Genomic DNA, 17,279 nt, shown 5'->3' with positions numbered 1-17,279 from the left:
GAAGAGAAGAGAAGAGAAGAGAAGAGAAGAGAAGAGAAGAGAAGAGAAGAGAAGAGAAGAGAAGAGAAGAGAAGAGAAGAGGTGTAGAGGTGTAGAGGTGTAGAGGTGTAGAGGTGTAGAGGTGTAGAGGTGTAGAGGTGTAGAGGTAGGTCAGTGGTAGAATACGGGAAATGGATGGTGACCAAGGAAGACCAAAGAAGAACGGATGCTTTTGAATTGTAGTTTTGGTGAAAACAACTGAATATACCATGGATTCTCAAAAGAACAAAAATCTGCCTTGGAGGAAGTAACCAGGGCGCTCCTTAGAGTCAAGGATGGTAAAACTTCACCTCACATACTTAGGGCGTGTTGTCAGGAGGCAACAATCTTTGGAAAATGGTATCATTCCTGCAAAAATAGAACATCAGCAAAGAAGAGGAAGACCTTCAACAACAGCGGCTGTGACAATGGACGTGAGCATGGTGGTGAGGACCGCGCAGGACAGAGCAAGGTTCCAGTCGTTCTTGGCAGGGTCACCATGAGTTGTAGCTGGCCTGACAACATGTAACAACACAACACGTGTGGAGCCCAGGTTTCATTCACAGTCAGTGTCCCTCACACACACACAGCCTCTATTCATCTGTAAGTAGAGGCCTGTGTGTTACTATGATTCTGAAGAACTTTCAGTAGAACCTGCAGACCAAGATGAACTAAGGGGTGATCCACTTCAGAAAACCAGCCAATGAAAACCCTTTCATACAAAGGTCCATCCAACCTATCATGGGGATGGTACACGACCTGGCAGCTTTTGGGTTTTGTTTGTTTGTCTGTTTGTTTTTGGCAGTGTTTTATCCCATGGTGCATGGTGTTTCTTTAATCTTAGAGTCCAGAGTAACTCAACTACAGCTAACAACAACATAATGACCTTGTGTGGTTCATCAATCGTGTGCTTCACATCAGGACATTTAGTCTGAGAAAAAAGAACTTTTAATGAATGGAGTGTTTCAACTATTTTCCTTCTTTATTTTACATATATACTCACATCTTCTAAACTGGATCCTCCGTACCTCTCATTAAATATGGAAAAAAAAACAACCAACCACAGAGAAGTAAACAGTCTCCACCTCTCCCCCACTATTGCATCTCCGTGACTTCCTAACCAAACCAAGAGGAGTCTCTTCTGGAAGGCCCCTTTTCCTAACTGCCCTGTTCTCACTCAGCTGCCTACAACTCTGTACTCCTAGACCCTCTTCACCACCGTAAAAGCTCCTAGGAGTTTAGCAACATCCTGGGAACATTTTGGTGCATGTCATACTTGAATTCTCAGCCACAGAACTGGTCAACACTCTACTCTTTGAAATCCCTCTCTGCTTGGCCTCTGAAAAATAGCTCTGGTCAGTCTCCTCTGAGGAGTCTCTGAGTGAAGGGACGGTAAGGACTTGAGCACTATTCTAAGAGTTGGAATTTCAACCTCAGTCAGCAACCCTGTGGAATGACCACAGCCATGATAGCAGAGGTCGGGTGTGCGCGCGCGCGCGCGCGTGTGTGTGTGTGTGTGTGTGTGTGTGTATAGGAATGGGTAAGGTTCAATGGGGACTTAAAAACATGGGATAAAAAGTATATCTCAAGGGTACTTACTTATATAAAATATAACATATATGAATAATCGTATAAAATACAGGGTATACGAAAGATTGTATGCAAACCAGGAAAAAATTTCAAAACAAACCAAAAACTCTAAGGAGCACAGTTCTGCTCTGTAACGCTGTGTCATCGTGAGTTGGATTCCACTTTACGGCAATTGGTTGGTGGTCTGTCTGGTTTTCTTCTTAAGCCGACAATAATTCCTTCTCGGCCTCTTTATCAAAATCACCGCCTGGGAGTGGGCAAGACTACTCACTCTAGTGTCATGTCTTAAGCTGCTTATTATCTTGTATATGTTCAACATATAACATGGCATATATTTATTGTCTTGTCTTCCAGCCAAAAGTAAGGTCTAGGAGAATATTGGCTTGGTTTTGTGCATTTTCTACCTTCTGTAAATATAACAGCACCTAGTACACAACCAGGGAGCTCTGGTGGCCCAGCAGGTAAGGAAGTGAACTAACACCCCAAAGGCATACCGTTGAAGCTGCCAGCTGTACCAAGGGAGAAGGATGGGCAATCTCTTCCCATGCAATTTGTTGTCTCTGAAAACTAACTAGAGGGTCAACTATGAGCGATTCTGACTCATCAGCACATAACAGCAACAACAGTAGTACACAACTGTCCAAGTAATGTGTGTGTGACTCACAGAGTCACTTTAAGCTTAAGATCTATAAGTTAAATTACCTCTTAGAACTCGTCTGCTTAGATTTTCAGACACTGTACATTGATTATGTTTAAAGGCACACCCTCTCACACCACCCTGGGGGCAGGGGCAAAAGAGGAGACAACATCAACTTGATTCCATCTAACAGTGAGAAAGTAGAATTGCCCCAAGTTTTTTAGGCTACTATCATTAGCAGTTTACTTTGGGTATGTTGTCCCTGGAGAAGAGTGTCAAGCTTGATGAGGGTCACTGAGAATGAGGAAGACCCTCAATGAGGAGGACTGACAACTGCAGTGGAAACTCTAAGGGTCTCAAGACCAAGCAGTGTTTTGTTGTGTCATGAACAGAACAGCTCCGAGTCAGAACCGACTAGATAGAACCCAGCAAGCACCAAACCATTTTTTTAAGAGAGAGCATGCACTTTATTCTTCAACTTGATAAAGGAGAATATTGAAGAGATTCACACAATGTCTTAAGCTAAACAATGACGTCTATCTCAGAGATGACTGGTGGTCCAGTAATGACAGAGCATGCATTCCTAATCTTTAAAGGAACACACTGGCTGGTTTTGTTTCTATGAAGCCCTTGAATGAGTCAGAACTGCCAATCTTTCTGATCACTGGACATTCTCTCTTAACATTTCCTATTTCTGAGGATGGTGCTAAGATCCAGCCTCTCCTGTAAGCCAAACCCTCAGACTCACTCTAGACTAGTCCTTTACTCTCACCTTCCGTGTGCAGCCAGCCCAAGGCTGAGGGCTGTCTCCCATCCCGCCTCAGCCCTCAGCACAACGGTATCTTTGCTGTTCTTGTCACAAGCCAAGCCCGTTGCCGCTAAGTTGATCCCACTGCAAAAATTTTGCCCTGCTCTTCTTGTCTCCCTGTAACACAGCTGGAGTAAACACGTATCACAGCGCAAATAAAGCTGAGCTGCTGATCGGCAAAATCCATTCAGCATCACTCCATTCCTCGTGGGTAAAGAGTCTCTTAGAATAATTCCTCCCCACCTCTCCACTCTATCTCGCTCTCAAATGCTCAGCGCCCTGGGCTCCAGCTCCCTGCCACTATGTTGCCTCCAGTCTTGCTGTGCTCTTTGTTGGAAAGAGGGTGTCCCTTCCCTGGAAACCAAGCCGACTTCCGCTTTTCCCTCAGAATTCAGTCTAGCACCCCTTGTTCCAGTAAGCCTTCTCTGATCTATAGGGCAAAATGTAACTCCCCTCACAAGACCCTTCTCTTTGGGGTTGAGGATTTTGTTGAAGAGGAAACTAAGCCTTTGTGTAATTGTTTGAATAATAACCACCTCCCATGTTAAACTAAGCATTCCTGCGAGAGCTAGGTTTGCGTTTTCCTAAGCAGATGTGAGGCACTGCACAGCGCCTAACTGTGGGAAACACACCTGTGGCCTGTCGCGCCCTGCCACCAAGTCAGTCCTGACCCACAGCAGCCCTGCAGGGCAGAGCAGAACTGCTACAAAGAATTTCAACGGCTGAAATGCGCGGACTGCCCATCTTCCTCCTACGAGGTAGCCCAGGGGCCCGACCACCCTTCCAGGTACAGCCTTGCCCTTTGAGCACTGTACCCCCAGGGGTCCTTTGGCCCAGCGTAGAACGTGAGCCTGTGTATAAGTGTGTGTTGAGTGTACCATCTGTACAGTGTGTTCCAGGTGCCAATCTTTAGAGGAACAGACAGTCAGGTCTTCTCTCTCATGGAGCCACTGGGTAAATGCCAAATTCTGACCTTTCAGTTAGGAGCAAGTGCATGACCACGGTGCTACCAGTGCTCATAAATGTATGCGTATCTACATACAGATCATTACACTTGAGAAGTGTACAAGCTATTAAGCCATTATCTTTTGAAGAATCAAATATATTTCATTCCTACTGTATCTTCATAAAAATATACATTAACTGTATACAGTCAAGTCGGTTACCTGATAAAACAAAATAAAGCCAAAAATAAAAAATAAAACAGTTAAACCAAATCACCTAATTCCTTAGCCTAGTTGTTGCTGTTAGGTGCCATCAACTCATAGCGACCCTATAAACAGCTGACCTGCACTCTGCCGTATCCTGTGCCATCCTCATCGTCTCTGACACACTAGAGTCCTTTGCTGAAGTCACAGTGTCAATCCATCTCACTGGGGCTCTTCCTCTCCTTCCCTGAACCTCCATCTTTCCAAAGAATACCCTCGTTTACCTACATGTCCAAAGTATGAAAGATGAAGAGATCCACGTTTCTCCCTGCAAGGTGAGGGCAGAGTTCTTTGTCCAACAATCATCCCAAGGATTTGCAAAGTTCTATCTCTAAATGCTTTCCACAGCACTTCGTATGTTCAGCTTCAGAGTCAACAGAAATGTTGTAGTGTTATCCCACCACACAAGAATGATTGGTCAGAGGTTGGCACATTTCCTGCAGGTGGAGGCAAAGGAAGAGAAACGAGAATTCTTGTTTCTAGGAGCCTTGCTTTTTATTGTGCCTTCCAGTTTAACAATTGTGTCCTGAATGACTAGAAACCAAAGCAATCAGCACTTGAGGACCTGTGTTCACGTGGAACATTCAAACAGGCTGTGGGGAGCAAGGGCAGAGTTCTTCAATGTGGAGTGGATGTGATGTGATCTCTGTAACCTTCCACCCAGAGGTCCCTCCACTCACTGGACACGTACCAAGCAAATGGAGCAAGATGACAGTTAAGAGTTGCTATCTTCAAAAAGTTAATAGTAAAGTTAGCAAACAGTCACTCACTATCAGTCCATGAACAGTTGCCACTAAGTCAACAGTGGCAACCCCTTGTGTTAAAGAAATTGGTGCTCCACAGGGTTTTTAGTACTGTGGTCTTCCAGAAGCTGGCTGCCAGGACTTTGTTCTGAGGCACTTCCAACCTTCAAACTGAAGTGGCTTCAAACCTCCAAACTTCTGGTTAGTAGGTAGACAAATAACTGTTTGTGCCCCTCTGGGATTCCATAAACCAAGTGGCCACAACACATCTTTGCTTCTATCCTACCTTCTCCAGAAATGGACAACATAAATTACCACCAACAGCATATGTGAAAAGACGCTGTTAAAGCCAGAAGACTGAAAATCAATATACTATTTGTGGATAGAAAAGGGGGAAAAGTAAATAGGACGCATACCAACAAATTACATTTATTTCTTCTTGGAAAGAGGAGAGATTTTGGAGTTGGGTAGTAGTTCAAGGTATTTCTAATCTTATAATTTAATATTCTCAAGGATAGCTTAGTAATAAATCACTTATATAACAAAATTAGTTTAAATAATAAAATCAATGAAACAACAAAATTATGTTACTTATGTAGCAAAGTTAGTGAAATAAAATCATCAGCATTGGTTCCTTCATTATTCCACCTCTTATCATTTGCCCGAGTACACGATAGTGGAGGGAAGCAGGTCCACCTTCCGCAGAGCATTGCGGAGTCTGCGTGTTCCAGGCACCGCAGCAGAATGTAAGGTGACCAGGCAGCAGAACACGAGGTGACCAGGCAGCAGAACACGAGGTGACCAGGCAGCAGAACACGAGGTGACCAGCATCAACACCAAGCTCCCCCTTGGGGCACAGTTTCTGTTCTGTTGTTGTTGTTATGTGCCCTTGAGTCAACTAGAACCCATTGTGACCCTATGAACGAGAGCTCTGAACCTTGCCCTAACCTAAGCCAATCTCACCACCTTTGACACACCTAGTGCCACTGCCACAGTCACTGTGTCTATCCATCTCATCCAGAGTCATCGCCTATGTTGGCCCTCTACCCTTCCAAGCATGATGTCCTTTCCCAAGGGCTGGTGCCTCCTGGTGACATATCCAAAGTATGAGATGTTGTTAAGTGCCGTGGAGTCGCAGGCGACTCATAGCAACCCTATGAACGAAATCCTGGACACTTCCTGTATAACTTTCGTCCTTTCTCCAGGTTCATAGGGTTTCTAGAGCTAAGCTACTGTGGAAGTGGATGCCATTCCTGCTTCCCAAAAAAAGTATGAGATAAAGGGTCAAAATCCTCTCTTTCAACGAGCAAACTGGTTTCACCTTCCCCAGAACAGACTTCTGTTCTCTTGGCAGTGCATGGTTTGTTTGGTACTCTGCTCCACGACCCCAGCTCAAAGGCATCCATTCTTCCATCATCCTTAGTCATTGTGCATCTCTCAGATGCACAGTGAGCAACTGAGAAGACCATGGCCTGGATCAAGTGCACTGTGGGCTCTAGACTGACAGAGTTGCTCTTTAGCATTCTGAGGAGTTCATTGACCACAGAGTATCCCAGTACAATTCATCTTTCGATTTCTTGACTTCTGATGCCAACACTGTTGACTGTGGATCCAAGCAAGATGAAATCACCAACAACCTTAATCATATCACCATCTATCATGACACTGCCAGTTGGCCTGGTGGTGAGAATCTTCGTTTGCTTGAGGTTGAGATGTAATCCATATTAAAGGTTGTGGCCTTCACCCTTCTGCAACAAACACTTCAAGTCTTCCTCAGTTCCAGAGAGCAAAGTTTTGTCATCTGCATAATGCAGGTTGTTGATGAGTTTTTCTCCATCCTGATGCCACATACTTCTTCATAAAGTCCAGCCACCTGAAGAATCTGTTCCACATATAGACTGAAAAAGTATGGAGAAAGTATGCACACTCTTTTCCATTTTAAAAATTTTTTTAATCTTACTCTGATTTATTTACAAAGTTTGAATATACTGTTTTCCACAAAAGATCCTTCCCATTTTCTTTACCCCACCCATGCATCGAATTGACGCACTCCTCTCTTGACATTGGACCATGGAGCATTCCCTGACCTGCTTGGACAACGGTTTCTCAGTCTGGCTATAGGTTTTGCATGAGCACAATCAGGTGTTTCAGGGTTCCCAGTATTCTTAAGGTTAGCCACAATTTGTTGTGATCTATACAGTCAAATGCTTTTGCATAGTTGAAACAACACAAATCGGCATTCCTCTGGTACTCTCTGCTTTCAGCCAAGATCCATCTGAGATTAGCAATGATATCCCTAGTTCCACAGCCTCTTCTAAATGCAGCTTTTATTTCAGGTAGTTTTCTGTCGTCTCTGTCGATGTACTGTGCCAGTCTTTTTTTTTTTTTTTACTCTCCAGCAAGATTTTGCATGCATGTGATATCAGTGATATTGTTTGATAATGTCCACATTCTGTGGCTTTTATTCTACTGGGGCAGAAACACCCACTGATGAGTAGCCTGTACTGTACAAAGATATTAACCACAAAACCAAACCTGCTTCCTTGAAGCTGATCCCAATCCCAGCAGCCCTGTAGGGCAGAGAAGAAACACCACACAACATGTTCAAAAGTATATTTACCAACGATAACTCCCACATCGTCCTCCCTTGGAGAGGCTGTTGTTGAGTTTGAACTGTCAACCTTTTTGATAGCAGCCACCTTCTCTGACCACTTATCAAAAGGAGAAAGTTCATGAGACTCAGGCCAAACGAGACAATAACCTACAGGTACAACTCTCACAGATTTTGCTGTATTCATTTTCTCCCTCTGACAGGTATCTGCCTTACATGGGTTCTGGTTTATACAGGTGAAAGGAACTACATTTAAATTCCGAGTCTGAAAGCAAGTGAGTGGTCTCCAGTCTTTTGAGGGAAGAGGGCAGGAAGACTATGTGAAATGTGGAAGTAGAATGTAATCTTTTGAGTTACTATTATTCTTAAAAGAACCTAGTGCTAGGGAGCTCTGGTGGCCTAGTGGCAAGAAGCTGCACTGCAATCCCAGAGGTGCATGGTTCAAATCCACCAGATGCTCTGCTGGAGAAGGAGGGACAATTTCTGTACAAGTCAGATCCGATTTGACGGTACACACACACAAAATTAAAAAAAAAAAAAAAAGAACCTAGTGTTACACAGAACGCACCACCAAGCACACCTCTGTGAATGTGGTCAGGGCGCTGTCCTCCCCATCCCCAGTCACTGCTGCAGCCACCGCCTCAGTCCACATCATTGGGATCTGCCTCTTTTGCACTGATCGTCTACCTTACAAACCTAATGTCTTTGTGTTGAAACCAGGAACACAGTAGGTCTTCAGTGAGTACGGGGATTTCTTTTTGCTAATATTCCATTCCCTCTGTACACTGGGAACAGAGGTGCAGCCAGTCAACTCTTGATTCAGTATAAAGGAAGCTTATCTGCCTCCCCCAAACCTGCCTGCCAAGCCTCTCATTACTCATCCCCTGGACGTTCAGTCCCTCGTGTTGGCCGCACTACCAGCTGGGTGGCAGTGCCTTTGTTCGAAAGCCGCCCCCTCTCTCTTTTAACACAGTATTGACTCAGCTAGCTGCCTCAGGGCCTATTCAAGTGCCACTCAGCACCCTGGCATCACATTATAAAGGCAGAAGATTCTTGCTGTCCGTTTCCCCACCTCCATAGTCAGGAAGCCAGGCTCACAGCTGTCACAGAACCCTTGGTGTGCTGGGGTTAGCGGCTGTCAGGTTGATTCCAACTCACAGGGACCACAGGCATACAGAGCACTGCTGTATCCTGAGGAGTCTGCCCTGTGGTCAGCGGGAAGGGACCCACCAGGCCCTCCCCCCACAGTGAGTTCCCGCCTCGGGAAGCGAACCTTCAGGCCTTCGAGCCACAGGGCTGCTGAATGGTCATTAGCCATCAATCACAGACCACCTGCAACACTCACGGGCCGTAATGGCCACCCACTGGCCCGTCCGATTGTCTGGGGCAGGGCAGTTCTTCAGAGTTATGAATGAGAGTCATATCCACAAAGCTGAGAGGGTTAAGATATCACAGCAGCCAAAAATGTCATCCAAACACCAAGACACTAACAGATGCACGCACACTCATGCTCACTGCAGCGTTATTTACAGTAACGAAGAGATGGAAGCAACTCCAGTGTCCATCAACGGACAGCAGAGAAAGAGACTATGGTACATCCATTCATTCAATGGAGCACAAGACTGAAAACAATGACGAACTCTCAAAACACTAACATCTAGAAGACATTAAGCTGAGTGACATAAGTCAGTCGTGAAAGGATAGATATTGTGTAAGACAACTGTTATTAAAGACTAAGGTGACGTTTACACAGAGATTCAATGGTCCTTGGACGGATATCAGGGGGTAGGAAGGGAGAAAGCAATTAATCAACCCAGGGTCACGGATTACCCTCAGACCTCAGACACCAGGAGACAGGCTTTCAAGTGCCTCTCCCAGAGCCCTGGAAAGAAATGACATGACTGAGACCCGGCTTTGGGCTTCAAGCTCCACATCTGTGAGAAAAGAAATTTCTGTCCTTCATTGACACTATTTTGTGGGCTTTTGCTACAGCAGTGCTAAGAGATTTAGACACAGGAAAGGTCTCATTTGAACAATTCCAATTTCACGCTAGGAATTCCACGTCGGCATCCTTATTTTACATGTGAGGAGAGCTCTGGTGGCCTCTTTCGTCAGGGGTTGTGTTGCTGGCCAAAAGACAATGTCTCTCTGGTGGTTTTCATCCATCAGCGACTGCACAGGAGAAAGATGACCAATGCCCTAAGCAGTCTGCAGCCTTAGAAATGTGACGACAGGTCAGCTATGAGTTGGTTCCAATTCACTGGTAATGAATTTACACATGAGGAAAGGGAAGCTGAGGGAGACGGCCCAAGATCCTTCCACTTGATGCTCTCACGGGGCCTAATAACAACACTGCTGCTGTTGTTGAAGCAGCCTTGGTGTCTCAGTGCATTACACGCTGCCCCTTTAACCATAAGGATGGCAGTTCAAATCTACCAATCACTCCATGGGAGAACTACAAGCAATCGTCTCCCGTAAAGATCCACAGCTTCAGAAGCCCAGTGGAATCGCTCTGTGTTGGGACACACTCAACAGTAGTCTTGGTGAGTGTGCTGTTAGCTGCCATGGAATAAATACCAAGTCATAGTAACGTCTTGTGACAGAGTAGAGACGCCTCAAAGCGCTGCCTTGACTGCAAACCTTTATGGAGGCAGATCCACAGGTGCTTATCATGCAGAGTGGGTGGTACATTAGAACCCCCAACCCTTCAGCAGCAGCTGAGAACTTAACCGCTGCACCACCAGGGCTCCCCAGCATTGAGGGAGGAATGCACACGTGCAGCTAACCAGCCACGAGGACTGACTGGGACTCAGCCTCGCCTCTCCTGCCAGCAGCCCCCTTCCCATCATGCCACACTCTGTCACCAGCCAGGCGTGACTCTGGAGGCCACCACCTGGCAGCTGGACTTTGTACCCCTGCAGCCACTATGCACTCTGATGATCCATGTCTCCCAGCTCCCTTGCCACGTGCTCTCTGGACGCTCACATCGCAGGCCACATGCACAACCAGCTGAGAGCAGTGGGCTTCTGCACCAACAAGCTGCCTGAAAACTGGCTGAATGAAGAGACTGCAGTCATGCATCACTTCTCCTGGAAAGGGACAGAGTGAGGGGTGGGCTTTGCGTGAACACCATGGTGTATTCCAGTCTTGATTTTTCTTTATGTGTCTTGAAAAGGCTTGATGGCTAAACAGTGACAGCCAACTTGCTGAAGGAAATTTGCTTTCTTTGGTCCTTAGTCCACATCCTTAAGCCACGCTTCCGTCTGAAGCAGGCTTCTCTCCCATTTCCAGTAGCCCTGTAGCTTTCCGCGGAGCCTGTCCATGAGCGGCCTGGAAGATTGCATCTTGGTTTTTTAGGATTCCCGTGACCATGGAGTAGAGCATGTCTAAAGGGTGAGCCACAGCACTCAATGACGCCCACCCTCTTCCTGCTTAACAGCCTCTGCTTCTCTTCCAGATCAGAGCCCCTCCTTTGTCTCCTGCTGCTATCACTACCTGGGGCTTTGCTGCGTTAGGGGATCCTCATGTACTTCTCAGTATTATGTCTGAAGGAAGATGAAATAGTGAGATAGCACTACAATGCTCAAGAGGCAGAGAATGTACAAGACTGGCGGCGGCTGCCTCCGAGCAGCAGCACACACTGTTCTACGGCAGAAAGGACAGGCTGTGTATGCATAAACCAGGAACCTGAGTGTCTATTATGACTGTGAGGTGTACGACAGTGTAGGTTACATATGTATTGTACTTTATGCACGTGGCCGCATGAGGCAATCCATGTGAGGGCCCACTGATCCACTCCTACGCATGCCCACTGGCCAGGCTATTTTGTTGTCGTTAGATGCCAACGAGTTGACATCAACACAAAGCAACTCCACGCCCAACATTGAGCAGCCTTGGCCTGCAGCACCGTTCTCACGCCCTCCGCGGTGCTTCATCCTGTTGGTGGAGTCACCGTGTTGATCCATTTCATGGATGCTCTTCTTTTTATCCCTGGCCCTCTGCCTTTGCAACCGTGATGCTCTCTTCCAAGGGCTGGTCTCTCCTGAGGAGGCTGCATGGCTCTAAGGAGCACTGGAGCTTGCCATCTTCCCACACAGAATGCCCGTTCTTCTATCCTTGGCATAGTCAGTACTGGTCCTCAAGCCATGGTGCGAAGGGATCAAGTCTTCAGTCTTCATTACCGTTCAACTCTCACAGGCGGATGGAGTAATTGAGAATACCACGACCTGGGTCAGATGAACCTCAGCTTCAAACTCGCCCGTTAGTACATTAAGAAGGTCCTTGAGCGCAGATTGTCCCCGTGCTGTGTATCTTTTGGCTTCTTGACTGCTGCCTCCGTGGATGTTGCTTGTGGATCCAAGTATAATTAAATCCTTGACAACGTGACTATTTTCCAGGACAGACGCATGCCCACTGGCCAGACTATGTGCACGTCCATGTGCACTGACCAGGTTATAAAATAGAAATAGAAGATGGGCCATGAATGGGGAAGGAAAAAAAGTGCAAATAGAATCCCACTAACTGGCTATGTGATGTATAAGTGGTGTTATTAGGCGATCATTTTTATTTCTCTACCTCTAGTACCAAATAGGGAGCTCTGGTGGTTTAGTGGCAAGGAATTGTGCTGCCAGTGCAAAGGTATGTGGTTCAAACCCACCAGCTAATCTGCAGGAGAAAGATGGGCCATCACCTCTTGTGGGATTTCTTGCCCCCGGAAACCCACTGGAGGGTCAGTAATGAGTCGATTCCACCTCAACAGTACATAATTCTCAATGAACATGTATGTGTAGAGTTTCTATTCTGAAGAAATCCACAGCAAGAGTCTGACAGAGGTGAGGTCCAGCAGACCCACCTTTACCTAAGGAACAGGTAAAGCCCGTGCAGTGGCTGCAGCATGTGGCGGAGGAAGCAGGACTCAGAGGTGGCCCTTACATTCGGCTTCTGGACAGGCGGCTGAGCTGGAGAAGCAGAACCAATCAAGTATCTAGTGCCATCATCTCACTCACATGCATTCAGAGTGGGATAAAAACTTTATCAAACCACAAGCTTTTCCAGGAGTCATGTAGGACGTGCTCAGCCCAGCAGTGTATAAACAAATAAATGGAGTCATGAGTCTTTCTGGCAGTGGCTGAAAGAATATCTCCCAGTTCCCTGTTTGTTACTGTTGTCGTTTTGTAAATCTCCAAATTCCAAACCACTTAGATCTTTTCAGTGTCTCTACTTCACAGACTGACTTCTATTTGAGCATCAACATGACACTAGCTCATAATTAGGCATTTTATTTTAGTCTTTGAAGGTGTCGCTTGCCACAGTGACAGGTTTTATATTTTAAAGTATGATTTTTAAATTTTTATTTTCTTTTTGTTGTTGTTATTGTTAAGAACACACAAGACAAAACATTCACGAATTCTGACGTTTCTACAACTCAGTGATGCTGACTATATTCTTCAAGCTGTGCAGCCATATTTACCCCCTTTTCTGATGTGTCTCTCTCCCATTTACATAAACTCACTGTCCCCAAAGGCTCCTATCTAACCTTTCAAGTTGTTGACTTCAATATGACATCATATAGACAGATCCTAAGAGCATATAATGCTCAAGAGAGCTATTGTTTGCTGGTTAAAATAGAGTATTACCTGGTTCAAAGACTTTCCAGGATATTTTGGTTTAAAGAGTACTTTGTGGCAATCCGTTTCAGAATTCTACCACCTTTGTGGCTCTGTTAAGTCTCCAGTCCATGAAAATATGAAATCCTGTTCTATATTTCTTCTCTTTTGTTCAGTATTTTTCTAGAGTCTTTGATCAAAATGTTTAGTCATGACAAGTGGGTCTCATCCAGTCCTTTTAGTCAAATATGAAGGTAATTAACCACATGCTCTACTGACCTCTTCTTATTCTTGACTGTCCTCCTCCTGTTGCTTCAGAAGAATAGAATAGGATAGGATAGGATAGGATAGGATAGGATAGGATAGAATAGAATAGAATAGAATAGAATAGAATAGAATAGAATAGAATAGAATAGAATAGAATAGAATAGAATAGAATAGAAGCCAAGTGTTGTTTGATGGTTTGCTATTTTCCAGGTTTGACAGATCCCAAGCAGGAACTAGGAGATGGAGTAGAAACACCATCAAGACCATACCCACAACTAAACACCTCCCTGTACAAACTGTGCCAGTGGACACTCCTTAGACCTGAGTTCATGACTCTGGAAGGAGAGTAAAACCTAGAAGGTCATACAGTCTAGTCTTCAAAGACACTGCCAAATCAGGGGGCAGTTAAGGGAATCCATTGACTTAAGGAACATCTATTACCATAACAGAGCTGTTTATAGCCTGGAAGTTCAACTCAAACTACCCTCAACAAAAAAACAAAACACATGGTTGGCCTTCGAATAATGAGAACTAATGGCACAGACCTTTGCACACCTTTAGGCCCCTAATAGAATGAGAAAAAATGCTAAAAAAGCCACAAAGTCTTTAAGAACACAAAAATTACTGGTCTGACAGAGACTGGTGGAACCCCCAGACAGTAATTCAACTTCCAGCCAAATATATCACAGGCATATTAAATGATCAGTAAGACCAAGGAGAAAAATACTCTTAAAACAATCACCCATCAAGATCAAAAGGGCAGGATTTGCCCAGAAAGAAAGCTCAAAAGGCAGGAAGGGGCAGGAAGGAAGGATGAATGAGCATGAGACTCACAGGAAGCTGGAATGGGAGCTGTTACACTGCATGAATTACAATCAACGTCATGAAACACAGTGCGGATGAATGATCGAACGAAAAAACTACTTACCCAGTAAACTTACATTCAAATCATAACAAAAAGGTCAAAAATTCATATGTAGCTTACAGTTGACCTTTGACTCTTGTGGGTATGAACTGTGTGGGCCTCCAGGGTCAGAATTCTGGTTTTGTTGCTACTGTGGCAGGCACAGCACTGGAAGCCATCCCTAACTGAGCAGTTCCTAACGCAGAGACGACAAGTGTCACAGGGCATTTTAGTGGGTACTACCCACACGTGGGCTCACTGAAACAGCCACTGGGTGGAAGCATCAAGCCTGTGTCGGTCTGGGGAGTTCTGGTGGCACAGTGGTAAGGAGTCGTGCTGTCAACCTAAAGGCACTTGGTTCAAACTCACCAGCTGCTCTGCGGAAGAAAGATGGACAATCTCCTCCCACGTGATTTGTTGTCACTAAAAAGCTTCCAGAGAGTCAGCTGTGGGTCAGATCTGGTTCAATGGAACGACCACCACGGGCAAACGGCCCTCACGCCTGGCTAACTAGAGTCATCGTTTTCTGCTTCTTCCCCAGCAGCTTCTGTGCTTCTGCAGGGATCGGAGGGGCTGGAGTTCCACCTCAGTGCCATCATCCCATCCTGACACAGGACTTCTGTGCTTCCACTCTCCTGGGAGGGAGCGGGTGGGCTCTCCTCCCAGGGACTTTGGATTCTCCAGAGCTTGGACAGATGCACAGAGGGTGGCCCTACACTCCAAGCCCCAGGTTCCAGCATCTGAAAGCAGGCGGAATGGGTCAGGGAGCAAAAAGAGGGGAGAACAGAGGGAAGTGGTGCGTACTGGGGTACACAGGTGGTGTTCAGGACGCTCAGTTCAAACCCAAGCCAAACGCAGGGCGCTGGGACTCTGTAGGTGACCAACCTTGTCTCACATGTCCTGACATGTTGGCAGAAGGCACTGGTCCCTGGGAAAAGGCATCATGCTGGGAACAGGGGACGATCTTTAAAGAGGTGAATTGACACCCTGACTGCAACAATGGGGTGAACATGGAGTAGACTCTGAGGCCTGCACAGGAGGGACGGTTCCAATCTGCTCCTCACGGGGTGACTAAGAGTCTACACAAGGCAGACACCTAACACCCACAAATGCTTCCTCTCTACCCCTCAGAGCAGCGGGCACGTCCACACCTTGGCCTTTTGATCAGCAGCGCCATGTTTATCCCACCACATTACCAGGACGCAGATGAGGAATTATTAATTCTTCCCAGAAGCTGCTAAGGGTAGACCCTGGTCACTGAAGAACAGGACTTCTATCTGTCCAGTACCCTCAGCAGCTGAAAAGTGGGCATGGAAGACAAGCCTTTCAAGTAGAAGGAGCGGCAAGAACAGAGGTTGAGAGGCTCAAAGTTCATGGGGATATGGAGCATGGAAGGAGGGTTCTGGAAGGAAAGTGGTGGAAATCAAGCAAACTTTATAAAGGATGCAGTCTCCAGGGCAGAGGAGAGAAGGACAGTTCTGGGTTTCTGAGTTTGGCCCCTGCCAGAGCAGCTGGGCTCCTGGGAAGCTGGAGGGGGAGACCCCTGGTCTGGGCAGAAACTGGGGTAGGCTCCCAGACAGCAGAGGGCTCACCAAGAAGTCACAGAGATGCAGAGGCCTCCAGAAAAGCTTTGCTTTGTCAGCAAAGTCCAGCCTTGACCCCAAGTAGCCTCTGTCCCAGCCAGGTGCTCAGATCTCGCCAGCCTATTACCTCTCAGGAAAACAGACAGATGTGGTATTTAGCTCTACGCTAATGGAGCCTGAAAAGAAATTAGATTGATTCATTTGAAGAATAAAAGTCTCTCCTCCGCCCCTACATGGTGAAACTCTTAAAGGCTTCCACTTAATGGAAATGGAAATTACCTCTCAAAACATTACAGACACTAATCATGGCAATTTCTCTACGTTTGCACAATTCACTGTGTTATCTTTGCTCTCGCTTTGATGAGCAATAACTAGCACATGTCTGGTTTGTGCCTAATCGTTGCCACGGCCTCAATAAGCCTGAGCCTTTTCCTGGGTCACACTTAATTGATCATTCCACTAAGGAAAAATGCATTTTTCAAAAATGGTTTTGAACATCTTTGGGTTTGGAGAGGCTGTAAAACCTATTAAGTAACACCGTAATGGTGGAAAGACATAGCCAAGGCCAAGAACGCATGTTAAGAAGACTACGAGATGGGTGCCTTTGAATGATGGCGTTGGCAAAGACTATTAAGAATGCCACAGGCTCCGAGAAGACTGAACAGAGAAGTCTTGAGATAAACACAGCCAAAAGGCTCTTTAAAAGGAAAGACGGCAAGACTGGTCTTATCCACTTTGGGCCTGTTCACAGGAGGACATCAGGCTCGGTAAAATAGAGCGTCAGCAAATAGAGGAAGCTCCTCAATGACACCGACCGTCAGAACGGCTGCAGCACAGAATCCCACCCGAGTGAGCACTGTGAGGGCAGCACGGGACTGGACAGCGTTTCTTTGGCTGGACATGGGGTCTCCTGAAGCTGGAACTGGCCAGAGCGCACCTGACAGCCACAGACACTGTATGTGCCTAGCTGGTACACAAAGTGCCTTGGAAGAAAGGCCTGGCAATCTACTTCTGATAAATCAGCCCTTGAAATCCCTAAGGGAGCAGACTGTGCTCAAATGGAGTCACTGTCGGTGAACTTGAGGGCAACCGGTTTACTCTGTGTGCGCACGCAGGTCTGTGAGTATGTGTGCCTACAGGTGTTTAATATTTTCACAAGCTTATAGGAGCATCTGAATTTTTTTATTTCTGAGATAAATGTTTACTTGCATCAAAGGGCTGTGCACATCACTGACAAGCACATGCTCGGTGTATAGATTTGGGAGCCAGAGAGATCGTTTCAAGTCATTTTTCCCCCTCAAAGT

General features: G+C 46.1%; 1 protein-coding gene across 1 annotated transcript in view; it reads right to left on the bottom strand.

Annotated features, from left to right (window-relative positions):
• Positions 1 to 17,279, bottom strand: part of FAM135B (family with sequence similarity 135, member B) — a 139,055-nt gene that overhangs the window by 84,483 nt on the left and 37,293 nt on the right. The window lies entirely within an intron of this gene.

The sequence above is a fragment of the Elephantulus edwardii genome, unplaced genomic scaffold (assembly GCF_000299155.1).
Source record: "Elephantulus edwardii isolate Elephantulus edwardi_28Jun2011 unplaced genomic scaffold, EleEdw1.0 scaffold00003, whole genome shotgun sequence".
In the NCBI taxonomy this organism is placed as follows: domain Eukaryota; kingdom Metazoa; phylum Chordata; class Mammalia; order Macroscelidea; family Macroscelididae; genus Elephantulus; species Elephantulus edwardii.
Note: the sequence above shows the minus strand (reverse complement) of the source record. Positions and strands in the feature narration are given on the sequence as shown.